Consider the following 14,033-nt stretch of genomic DNA (forward strand, 5'->3'; position numbering starts at 1 on the left):
AATAACCTTATTCATCTGTTAATGTATTTTGGCTCTCTCTCTCTCTCTCTCTCTCTCTCTCTCTCTCTCTCACACCACACCACATCATTCATTTAAGTGAAGAATTATCACCCCGTTAAATAATAAGGCGTCATTGCTTATACTGGAGGCTCCCTGGGTGTGTTGCTTCCTGGGTGGTGTTGCTTCCTAGGTGTGTTGCTTCCTGGGTGTGTTACTTCCTGGGTGTGTTGCTTCCTGGGTGTGTTGCTTCCTGGGTGTGTTGCTTCTAGGTGTGTTGCTTCCTGGGTGTGTTACTTCCTGGGTGTGTTGCTTCCTGGGTGTGTTGCTTCCTGGGTGTGTTGCTTCCTGGGTGCGTTGCTCCCTGGGTGTTTTGCTCCTGGGTGTTTTGCTTCCTGGGTGTGTTGCTTCCTGGAGTGTTGCTTCTAGGTGTTTTGCTTCTGGGTGTGTTACTTCCTGGGTGTGTTGCTTCCTGGGTGTGTTGCTTCCCGGTGTGTTGCTTCCTAGGTGTGTTGCCTCCTGGGTGTGTTACTTCCTGGGTGTGTTGCTCTGGTGTGTTGCTTCCTGGGTGCGTTGCTCCCTGGGTGTTTTGCTTCCTGGGTGTAAGTTGCTTCCTGGGTGTGTTACTTCCTGGGTGTGTTGCTTCCTGGATGTGTTACTTCCTGGGTGTGTTGCTTCCTGGGTGTGTTGCTTCCTGGGTGTGTTGCTTCCTGGATGTGTTGCTTCCTGGGTGTGTTGCTTCCTGGATGTGTTGCTACCTGGGTGTGCTTCCTGAGTGTGTTACACTTCCTGAGTTTGTTGCTTCCTGGGTGTGTTGCTCCGTGGGTGTGTTGCTTCCTGGATGTGTTTTACCTGTGTGTTGCTTCCTGGATGTGTTGCTTCCTGAGTTTGTTGCTTCCTAGGTGTGTTGCTCCTGGGTGTGTTGCTTCCTGGATGTGTTGCTACCTGGGTGTGTTGCTTCCTGGGTGTGTTGCTACCTGGGTGTGTTGCTTCCTGAGTGTGTTACTTCCTGAGTTTGTTGCTTCTAGGTGTGTTGCTCCCTGGGTGTGTTGCTTCCTGGATGTGTTGCTACCTGGGTGTGTTGCTTCTGGGTGTGTTGCTTCTGGATGTGTTGCTTCCTGGATGTGTTGCCTTCCTGGGTGTGTTGCTTCCTGAGTGTGTTACATCCTGAGTTTGTTGCTTCCTGGGTGTGTTGCTCCTGGGTGTTTGCTTCCTGGGTGTGTTGCTTCCTGGGTGTGTTACTTCCTGGGTGAGTTGCTTCTGGGTGTGTTGCTTCCAGGTGTGTTACTTCCCTGAGTTTGTTGCTTCCTGGTGTGTTACTCCTGAGTTTGTTACTTCCTGGGTGGTTTTGCTTCCTGGGTGTGTTGCTTCCTGGGTGCGTTGCTCCCTGGGTGTTTGCTTCCTGGGTGGTTGCTTCCTGGGTGTGTTACTCTGCGTGTTGCTTCCTGGATGTGTTGCTCCCTGGGTGTGTTACTTCCTCTGGGTGTGTTGTTCCCTGTTAGTGTTGCTCCTGATACGACGACCAGGGAGGAAAGGGAGATGGGAGGAGGAAATGGTTGGAGGTAGGATGGAGGAAAGTTGGTGGGCTGGGTTGATGAGTAGGAAGGAGATGAGAGGGAGAGAGGGGAGAGAGGGAGAGAGAGAGGGAGAGGGAGAGAGGGAGAGGGAGAGAGAGAGAGACACAGGGAGAGGGAGAGAGGAGAGGGAGAGAGAGAGAGGGAGGGAGAGAGGGGAGGAGAGAGAGGGAGAGGGAGAGATGGAAAGAGGAAAATGGAACCGTTGGAGGTGGAGGAAGGCGGAAGGACTAGAGGTAGGGAAAGAAGAGAGGAAGGAATGATGGGGTGGTAGCAGGTGGGACGGATTAGATGTAGGAGGAAGGGAGATGGGAAAGGAGAGAAGGAGGAGTAGTAAGGAGGAGAAGAGGGATGGACGTAGAGAGGAGGGAATAAAAGTTGGGGTAGGAAAGGAGGAAGGTAGGTTGAAGAGGAGAGAGGAGGAGGGAAGGATGGAGGTTAGAAGAGAGGGAAAGAGCGAGGGAAAGGCGGAGGGGAAGGAGAGGGGAAGGGTTGTAGGTGAGAAGGGAAGAAAGTGAAAGGTTGGCAAAGGAGATGAAGGATGTTGGAGGATAAGGAAATAAATCGGAAGGAGAGAGAGAGAGAGAGAGAGAGAGAGAGAGAGAGAGAGAGAGAGAGAGAGAGAGAGAAACACCTCCTCCCCGCGAATTCATAAATGCCTGCACAAAATAAAGATATGCAAATCACACTCACTTTATATGCGGTGTTTGAATGCCGGGCATCCGCCCCGACTCCTGCCTTCGTGTATTTACATTTTTGCGGCTAATGGCTGGCTGGCAGGAGTGAAGAGGAGGCGACACTATGGCTTGGTGGCTGAAGGAAGGAAGGAAGGAAGGAAGGAAGGAAGGAAGGAAGGAAGGAAGGAAGTGGCAGACGAATGGAATGAAGGAAGGGATGAACGGGTCCAAGGTGGAAAGAAGGAGAGGTAGAAAGGAAGCAAGGAAGAAATCAGGAAGTAAGGAGGGTGCACGGGAGATGGAAGGAAAAACAGGAGGATGCACTGATGGAGAAAGAAGGCAATGAAGGCTTACGGAGGAATGAAGAAAGTAAGGAAATATTTGGATAAGAAAATGTGAGAAGGAAGTAATGAAGAGAAAACTACTCAGAAAAAGAGAGAGAGAGGAGAGAGAGAGAGAGAGAGAGAGAGAGAGAGTTACCAAAACACACAAGATAAAATGAAAGTGGGAAGAATGACGTAGGAGGAGAGACAGAGACAAATAACGGAGACGAAGCGTGAATGAAGATAAATGGATAGAGAAGGAAATAAAACTTATGTGGGGAAATAACGAGAGAGAGAGAGAGAGAGAGAGAGAGAGAGAGAGAGAGAGGTGAAGGAGTGGTTGAGAGTGGCGGGAAAGATAGAAGAGGAGGAAGGAGGGAGAAGAGATAAAGGAAGGAGAGAGATAGGGGGAGGAGGAGGAGGAGGGGCAGTTTCTGGAGGAGAGGGGAGGAGAAGATGAAAGAGGAGGAATTGATGGAAGAGCGGGAGGAGGAGGAGGAGGAGGTGGCGGTGGTGGGAGGAAGAGGAAGAGTAGAAGGAAGAGGAGTAACACTTTCGAACAATAACAAAGAGAACGGAACAATAATAGAATAGGGAAAAAGAGAAGAAGAGAGAAGAGAAAAAAAGAGGAATCAAAAGCAAGGAAAAGGCATTGAAAAGAAGAGAAACAAGAAGAGGAAGAAGAGGAGAACAAGGAGAAGGTAAAGGAGGGAAGAGGAATCAAAACACGAACGAGTATTAGCAGACGTAAGAATGGGGGAGAGGGGAAGGGAGAAGAGAATAAGTAGAATTTCAACACACACGTCAGTCATGGGCAGAGACGACATCGGCTAAGTAAAGAGACTTGGAGATGAAGGAGAAAGGGATAAATAAAGAGAAAAAAAATAAGAAAAATCGTCAATGGGAAAGCATTAAAAGGAAGAAAAAACAGGAAGATGAGAGATTAAAAGGAAGAGAATTATTTGCAGAAATGTTGAATAACTACATATGAGGAGAAGATAAGGAAATATTTAGAAATAGAGAGAAGAGAAAAAGGGAGAAAGAAAGAAAGACATTCAACACATGGACAGATGAATAGATAAAAGCCATCGACAGACAGACAGACAGACAGACAGACAGACAGACAGACAGACAGAAAAATCTTACTTTATTTAACATGAGTTCCCCAAAAAAAAAACCGTATTCGTGTAGTGACAACGAGTGAATGTCCAAAGCGTGTGGGCGGTCGGTCGGCCGGGTGGGTGGGTGGGTGGGTGGGTGGGTGGAATAGTGAGTATGTGAATGGGTGGATAACTGAGTGGGTAGTTGAATGAGAGGGTGAGTGGGTGGGTGAGTGTGAGTGGGTGGGTGGGTGCGTGAATGGGATGGTGTGTAGTTGAGTGGGATGGTGAGAGCGTGAGTGAGTTGGATGGTGAGTGTGTGTGTGTGTGTGTGTGTGTGTGTGTGAGTGGTGAGTGTGTGTGGTGGTGGGAGGATGGTGAAGGCAAGGGTTGACAACATAAAACAAGTGGACACAACGTTTGTCCCCGACCAGCAAGAACCTTCCAGCGCTGACAACACCCGTCTAGTATAAGGCACAATATCATTTTCTTCTGTACCTCCAGGCCAGCAGCAGTTTCCAAGAAGGACCCACGAGACACTGTCAAAAAGTAGAAGGTGATGCAACAATTTTTATTCCCCGAGGCGTAAGTCCACCGAGTATTTTCTTGATCTGTCATGAAAACCGCTTTTGTAGGCTACTGCGATAACCCGATTAATGCTTTTTCTTGTTAGTTTTTTTAAGGGATTTATAGATAAGGGAACTTTTATATTTATTTGTAAGAACACGATCAAGACATCTTTATTGTTTTTCGAATGACGGGAGGCTTTTTAGGTGTCATTAACGAGAACCTAAGTTGTGTTTTTTTCAGTCTTCAAAATGTGGAATGGAGTAGATTTTTTTGTTCTCATCTTGCTTACAGAAAAAAATGATTTATTGGTACTGAAGCTTACCACGGCGTAGCTACGTCAGGTAAAGAGGTGGTGATGAGGGTGGGGGTGGGGGCTGGTGCTCCACTGACCAGGTACTCACAGGTATCCACACAGGGCCTTACAGAAACTCACATACTGTAGATACTCACAAGAACTCACACGAACTCCACACGGTAACTCACACGGTAACTCACATAGATACTTTTCTTTAAGATAAATGTATAATATCTAGCAGGTGTCTTTCAGAGAGGTGTAGCAATACTTTAAAGACTCAGCCAGGTTAATATTGTTGTTGTCGTTAACTTTGTATCTGTATTGTTCTGGCAAAATCATCTGTTTCTATTTAAAGTTCTATAAACTTACTTGTAGAGGAGGGGTGGGAGGAGGGGGGGTCAAGGTGGTGGAGCGTGAGTAGTTACGTGAAGTTGACGTTAATTAGTTCACCTGAAGTATCGGTTTCAGGTGTGTAGAGAGAAGTGTGAACCACCCCCTTTACAGGTATGGGTGGAGGTGTATTTATTTGCAGGTGTGGAGGGAAGAACTGTGACTAGCAAGCGACAGGTGTGTGTGCGTGTGTGTGTCGGGTGGGTTGGAGGGGGGTGATGGAGGATAACTGTAGACCGGCTGCAAGTGTGTATGATTCAGCAGTAGCAAGCAGGTGTGAGGGGAGACAGGTGTCCACATACGCACATGTACCCTGAATTAAACTGATCACCTTTACATTAACAAGTTCAACACCTGCCCAGCCTAATCCATCACCACCACTACCTCCTCCTCCTCCTCCTCCTCCTCCTCCTCCTTTTTTTTCTTCATCTTTCTTCCTCCTCTCTCTTCCTCCTCTTTCTTCATCCTAGTCTTCTCCTCCTTCTCCTACGATAATACAGACAGCTATCGTAATTTGCGATACAAGAATTTCGAACGTGTGAAAGGATATCACGAAAGATTGTGTCTGTGTGTGTCTGTGTGTGTTTGTGTGTGTCTGTGTGCGTGTGTTACTTCATCAACTTCCGGTTGGTTTGTCATTTTTAAGATCAAGGAAGACGAGTAGGAAGAAAGAAGACGGACGAGACAAATAATGATGAAGATTAATGAGGAAGGGAAATGCCAGAAGAAGAAAAAGGAAACGAAAGAGAAAGGAACAAGAAATTATGAGAAAAGGAAAAAAGATAAATGGTAGAGGAAAAGCAGAGATGATGATGATGATGATGATAATAATAATAATAATAATAAATAATATTAATAATAATAATAATAATAATAATAATGATAATAATAATAATAATAATAATAATAATAATAATAATAATAATAATAATAATAATAATAATAATAATAATAATAATAATAATAATAATAATAATAATAATAATAATATTAATATAATAATAATAATAATAATAATAATAATAATAATAATAATAATAATAATAATAATAAATAATAATAATAATAAATAATAATAATAATAATAATAATAATAATAATAATAATAATAATAATAATAATAATAATAATAATATATGTATATAATAATAATAATAATATATTCATACTCAAGAGGTTAATTTATCGTACTCAAGCGGTTAATTCATTGTACTCAAGAGGTTGATTCATCGTACTCAAAGAGATGACATTATATATAAGCGGTTAATTCATCGTACTCAAGAAGTTAATTCATCGTACTCAAAAGGTTAATTCCTCGTACTCAATGGGTTAATTCATCGAACTCAATGGATTGATTCCTCGTACTCAGTGGATTAAATCTTCGTACTCGAGAGGTTGATTCATCGTTCTCAGGGGATTAAGTTCTCACCAAATGAAAGCGACACAAAAACAAGTTACTGAGAAGGTCCACCTGTCGGCTCCCTCCCGACATTTGGCCGGGAGAAGAAAAAAGTTGGAAGAAGAGGAAGGAAAAGAAGAAGAACGAAGAAGAAGGAGGAGAGGTAAAAAAGAAGAAGAGGAGAGAGGATAAGAAGCAGCAATGTTGAAGAGATGATAAAGGAGACGAAACAGAAGGAAGAGGACTAGAGATGAGAATGAAATTGAAGAAGGATAAAGAAGAAAAGGAGGGATGATAAAATGTGGAAGGAAGAAAAATTATTAAATGAAGAAAAGGAGTAAAAATTAAGGAGTAAGAATAAGAAGAAAAGGAAGAGGAAATGCAAGAGAGAAAAGGAATCAACAAGAAAACAAGAAGGAAAGATGAAATGAAATAAAATGAAAAACAAGAAGAAGAAAGAATATCGAAGAGGAAAGAGAAGAAAATGAAGAAGTAAAAAGAAAAGTCGAAGAGGAAGTAGGAGAAAGAATTTTAAAAAGAAAACAAATAAGCAAAGTAATGAGGAAAATTAGGAGGAAAAATAAAGGAAAATATGAAGAAAGAAAAAAATTAAGATGAAATGGAACAAAGAAGCTCCTCCTTACGTTAACAAAATATTGCACAAGTTATTTATATCAGGCCTTGAGACACACACACACACACACACACACACACACACACACACACACACACACACACACACACACACCCACACCACACACACACACACACACACCTTGATAACAACACTGAAAATATTTGATAGAAGAAGAAGAAGAAGAATGAGTTGAGTTCCGAAAAGTCATGATACTCAAGAGGTTTGAGTCCTAGTACTCAAGTTTTAGGGGTTTTGTACTCAAAGGGTTAAGACTTATCGTACTCAAGGGGCTATGATCCTTCATCGTAATCAAGGGTTTAGGATCGTCATATTAAAGGTATTTGGGTCCTCGTACTCAAGGGATTAAGTACTCAGGCGGCCAGAGTTCTCTTCCACACTACACGATACAGAAATATAAAAGTTGAAATATTGGTGTTGATGTGGGCGATAAAATCCCAAGTTGAAATATCGCTTTGGGTGAAGAACGGCAACAAGAAGGCGTTCACGAAGAAATATCGTCTACGGGAAATATGGAAAAAAACACAGGATTTGAAAATAGCCAGGGTAGAGAAGACTTCTTTCCTCCTCCTCCTCCTCCTCCTCCTCATCTCCAGCTGAGCCCATCAACAACCAGTCAGTATTTTTGGCCGCCCACGCCCCCCCAACCCACCCTACCTGCCCACCCTACCTACCCACCCTACCTATCCTCCCTACCCACCCACCTACCCACCCTACCTGCCCCTCCCTACCTGCTTACCCTACCCACCCTACCTGCCTACCCACCCAACCAACCCCTACCCCTACCCAACCACCCAACCAACCACCACTACCCCGCACCCCAACCACCCTGTCTAGACGCACCTGTCAACTCCGTCTTTAAAATTTGTACTCCCCGTTTCTGTCTGTTGATTGTCCTCTGGTTAGATATATGTCTTTCTGTTTGTTGTCCTCTGGTTAGTATATGTCTTATTGTCTGTTGTATGTTAGTGTATGTCTTGTTGTCTGTTGTATGTTAGTGTATGTCTTGTTGTATGTTAGTGTATGTCTTGTTGTCTGTTGTATGTTAGTGTATGTCTTGTTGTCTGTTGTATGTTAGTGTATCTTGTTGTCTGTATGTTAGTGTATGTCTTGTTTGTCTGTTGTATGTTAGTGTATGTCTTGTTGTTGCTCTGTTGTATGTTAGTGTATGTCTTGTTGTCTGTTGTATGTTAGTGTATGTCTTGTTGTCTGTTGTATGTTGTATGTCTTGTTGTCTGTTGTATGTTAGTGTATGTCTTGTTGTCTGTTGTATGTTAGTGTATGTGTGTCTGTTGTATGTTAGTGTATGTCTTGTTGTCTGTTGTATGTTAGTGTATGTCTTGTTGTCTGTTGTATGTTAGTGTATGTCTTGTTGTCTGTTGTATGTTAGTGTATCCTTGTTGTCTGTTGTATGTTAGTGTATGTCTTGTTGTCTGTTGTATGTTAGTGTATGTCTTGTTGTCTGTTGTATGTTAGTGTATGTCTTGTTGTCTGTTGTATGTGTGTATGTCTTGTTGTATGTTAGTGTATGTCTTGTTGTCTGTTGTATGTTAGTGTATGTCTTGTTGTATGTTAGTGTATGTCTTGTTGTCTGTTGTATGTTAGTGTATGTCTTGTTGTATGTTGTATGTTAGTGTATGTCTTGTTGTCTGTTGTATGTTAGTGTATGTCTTGTTGTATGTTAGTGTATGTCTTGTTGTCTGTTGTATGTTAGTGTATGTCTTGTTGTCTGTTGTATGTTAGTGTATGTCTTGTTGTTGTCTGTTGTATGTTAGTGTATGTCTTGTTGTCTGTTGTATGTTAGTGTATGTCTTGTTGTCTGTTGTATGTTAGTGTTGTCTTGTTGTATGTTAGTGTATGTCTTGTTGTATGTTAGTGTATGTCTTGTTGTCTGTTGTATGTTAGTGTATGTCTTGTTGTCTGTTGTATGTTAGTGTATGTCTTGTTGTCTGTTGTATGTTAGTGTATGTCTTGTTGTATGTTAGTGTATGTCTTGTTGTCTGTTATATGTTAGTGTATGTCTTGTTGTATGTTAGTGTATGTCTTGTTGTCTGTTGTATGTTAGTGTATGTGTCTTGTAAGCATGTTAGTGTATGTCTTGTTGTCTGTTGTATGTTAGTGTATGTCTTGTTGTCTGTTGTATGTTAGTGTATGTCTTGTTGTCTGTTGTATGTTAGTGTATGTCTTGTTGTCTGTTGTATGTTAGTGTATGTCTTGTTGTCTGTTGTATGTTAGTGTATGTCTTGTTGTCTGTTGTATGTTAGTGTATGTCTTGTTGTCTGTTGTATGTTAGTGTATGTCGTTGTTGTCTTGTTGTATGTTAGTGTATGTCTCTTGTTGTCTGTTGTATGTTAGTGTATGTCTTGTTGTCTGTTGTATGTTAGTGTATGTCTTGTTGTCTTGTTGTATGTTAGTGTATGTCTTGTTGTATGTTAGTGTATGTCTTGTTGTCTGTTGTATGTTAGTGTATGTCTTGTTGTCTGTTGTATGTTAGTGTATGTCTTGTTGGCTATGTTAGTGTATGTCTTGTTGTCTGTTGTATGTTAGTGTATGTCTTGTTGTCTTGTTGTATGTTAGTGTATGTCTTGTTGTCTGTTGTATGTTAGTGTATGTCTTGTTGTCTGTTGTATGTTAGTGTATGTCTTGTTGTTGTCTTTTGTATGTTAGTGTATGTCTTGTTGTCTGTTGTATGTTAGTGTATGTCTTGTTGTATGTTAGTGTATGTCTTGTTGTTGTCTGTTGTATGTTAGTGTATGTCTTGTTGTCTGTTGTATGTTAGTGTATGTCTTGTTGTCTGTTGTATGTTAGTGTATGTCTTGTTGTCTGTTGTATGTTAGTGTATGTCTTGTTGTCTGTTGTATGTTAGTGTATGTGTGTTGTTGTCTGTTGTATGTTAGTGTATGTCTTGTTGTCTGTTGTATGTTAGTGTATGTCTTGTTGTCTGTTGTATGTTAGTGTATGTCTTGTTGTCTGTTGTATGTTAGTGTATGTCTTGTTGTAAGCATGTTTAGTGTGTATGTCTTGTTGTCTGTTGTATGTTAGTATGTCTTGTTGTCTGTTGTATGTTAGTGTATGTCTTGTTGTCTGTTGTATGTTAGTGTATGTCTTGTTGTCTGTTGTATGTTAGTGTATGTCTTGTTGCATGTTAGTGTATGTCTTGTTGTCTGTTGTATTAGTGTATGTCTTGTTGTCTGTTGTATGTTAGTGTATGTCTCTTGTTGTCTGTGTATGTTAGTGTATGTCTTGTTGTCTGTTGTATGTTAGTGTATGTCTTGTTGTCTGTTGTATGTTAGTGTATGTCTTGTTGTCTGTTGTATGTTAGTGTATGTCTTGTTGTCTGTTGTATGTTAGTGTATGTCTTGTTGTCTGTTAATGTATGTCTTTCTGTCTGTAGTCGTCCCCTCCCTATTCCTCCTCCTTCTCCTCCATCTCCTCGTTCATCCTCTACATCCTTCATCTTCTCCCCACCCCTCTCCTTTTTCCTCTTCCTTCTCCTCGCTTTCCCTCTTCCCCTTCCTCTTCCTCCCCCTCTTCATCCATTCCGTTCCTCTTCCTCCATTTTATTCGTTTTTCATGACACACTTTACCGCCGTCCTCACCAGTTTCCCTCACCACCTCAAAGTCCATTTCCTCTATTCCGACGTAAACTTCCTGCTTCTTGCTCCCACGCCTGCCCCTACCGCACCTGCCCCTCCCACCCCTGCCCCTACGACGCCTGACCCCTACCACGCCTGACCCCTACCACGCCTGTCCCCCTATCACCCCTGCCCCTAGACCCTGCCCCTATCACACCCCCCCAAAATCGAGCCATCATACCAACCACACTCAACCTAAACTACCACCCACCACTCACCTTAACCCACCATACCCACTCACCATAACCTACCATACCCACCACTCCCATAACCTACCCAACCCCCAACCTACCATACCCACCACTCACTTTAACCTACCATACCCACCACCAACCTCCCACCACTCACCATAACCTACCATACCCACCACTCACCTTAACCTACCATACCCACCACTCACCCCAACCTACCATACCCACCACTCACCATAACCTACCACCCACCACTCACCCCAACCTACCATACCCACCCTACCCACCACTCACCTTAACCTACCATACCCACTCACTTTAACCCACCATACCCACCACTCACCATAACCTACCATACCCACCACTCACCTCCATAACTCCACCATACCCACCACTCACCCTAACCTACCATACCCACCACTTAACCACCATACCCACCACTCCCCATAACCTACCATACCCACCACTCACCATAACCTACCATACCCACCACTCACTTTAACCTACCATACCCTCACCTTAACCTACCATACCCACCACTCACCATAACCTACATACCCACCACTCACCATAACCTACCATACCACCACTATAACCTCATACCCACCACTCACCTTAACCTACCATACCCACACTCACCATAACCTCCACCATACCACTCACCTTAACCTACCATACCCACCACTCACCTTAACCTACCATACCCACCACTCACCATAACCTACCATACCCACCACTCACCCTTAACCTACCATACCCACCCTCCACCAACCTACCATGCCCACCCTCACCATAACCTACCATACCCACCACTCTGCCAACCTACCATACCCACCACTCACCTTCCACCATACCCACCACTCACCTAACCTACCCCTACCACTCACCATAACCTGCATACCCACCACTCACCGTAACCTACCATACCCACCACTCACCATAACCTACCACCACTCACCTTAACCTACCATACCCCACTCCTTTAACCTACCATACCCACACTCACCATAACCTACCATACCCACCACTCACCATAACCTACCATGCCACCACTCACCATAACCTACCCACCACTCACCGCAACCTACCATACCCACCACACACTATAACCTGCCCACCACTCCACCTTAACCTACCATACCCACCACTCACCATAACCTACCATACCCACCACTCACAACCTACCATACCCACCACTCACCTTAACCTACCATACCCACCACTCACCATAACCTACCACCACTCACCACCTCACCCCTAACCTACCATACCCACCACTCACCACCACCACCCACCACTCACCATAACCTACCATCCCACCACTCACATAACCTCCATACCCACCACTCTCAAACCTACCATACCCACCACTCAGCAACCTACCATACCCACCACTCACCATAACCTACCATACCCCTCCTCACCTTAACCTACCATACCCACCACTCACCTAACCTACCATACCCACCACTCACCAACCTCCACATACCCACCACTCACCTTAACCTACCACCCACTACTCACTTAACCTACCATACCCACCACTCCTGCAACCTACCATACCCACCACTCACCATAACCTACTATACCCCACCACCACCAACTCACCATCCCACCACTCTATAACCTACCATACCCACTACCACCCACCCACCCACTCACCATAACCTGCTATCACTACCAACCTCCACACACACCACCTAACCCCATACCCACCACTCACCTGCCATACCCCACCAACCTACCATACCCACCACTGCATAACCTACCACCCACCACTCACCATAACCTCCCACTACTCACTTAACCTACCATACCCACCACTCACCATACACCATCCCACCACTCACCCACCTACTACACCACTCACCCATAACCTACCATACCCACCACTCACCTTAACCTACCATACCCACCACTCACCATAACCTACCATACCCACCACTCACCATAACCCACCATACCCACCACTCACCATAACCTACCATACCCACCACTCCACCATAACCTACCATACCCACCCTCACCATAACTCACCATACCCACCACCTCACCATAACCTACCATCCCACCACTCACCATAACCCACCATACCCACCACTCACCACTAACCTACCATACCCACCACTCTATAACCTCCATACCCACCACTCACCGCCAACTACCATACCCACCACTCACCTTAACCTACCATACCCACCACTCACCTTAACCTACCATACCCACCACTCACCACCACACCATAACCTACCATACCCACCACTCACCTTAACCCACTCCTACCCACACTCACCATAACCCTACCATACCCACCACTCACCATAACCTACCATACCCACACACACTCACCATAACCTCCACCACCACCATACCCACCACCTAACCTACCATACCCACTACTCCTTTAACCTACCATACCCACCACTCACCATAACCTACCATACCCACCACTCACCACTAACCTACCATACCCACCACTCACCATAACCTACCATACCCACCACTCACCACCACAACCTACCATACCCACCACTCACCTACCATACCCACCACTCACCATAACCTACCATACCCACCACTCACCATAACCTCTGCCCACCACTCACCTGTACCATACCCACCACTCACCATAACCTACCATACCCACCACTCACCATAACCTACCATACCCACCACTCGCCATAACCTACCATACCCACCACTCACCCTAACCTACCATACCACTCACCATAACCTACCACTTACCCACCACTCACCATAACCTACCATACCCACCCTCACCATAACCTACCATACCCACCTCACTAACCTACATGCCCACCACTCACTTTAACCTACCATACCCACCACTCCCACACCATAACCCTACCATACCACCACTCACATAACCTCCATCCCACCACTCACCATAACCTACCCTACCCACCCTCACCTTAACCTACCATACCCACTACTCACTTTAACCTCCCATACCTACCACTCACTAACCTACCAACCCACCAACACCAACCACCCTCACCTAACCTCACCATACCCCGCTCACCACCAACCTACCATCCCACCACTCACTTTAACCTACCATACCCACCACTCACAACCTCCATGCCACCACTCTCAACCTACACCACCACTCCACCAACCTCCACCATACCCACCACTCACACCATAACCTCCAAACCCACCACTCACCACCAACCTACCATACCCACCTCACCATAACCTACCAT

Source organism: Homarus americanus, unplaced genomic scaffold (assembly GCF_018991925.1).
Source record: "Homarus americanus isolate GMGI-L3 unplaced genomic scaffold, GMGI_Hamer_2.0 scaffold24260, whole genome shotgun sequence".
NCBI lineage: Eukaryota > Metazoa > Arthropoda > Malacostraca > Decapoda > Nephropidae > Homarus > Homarus americanus.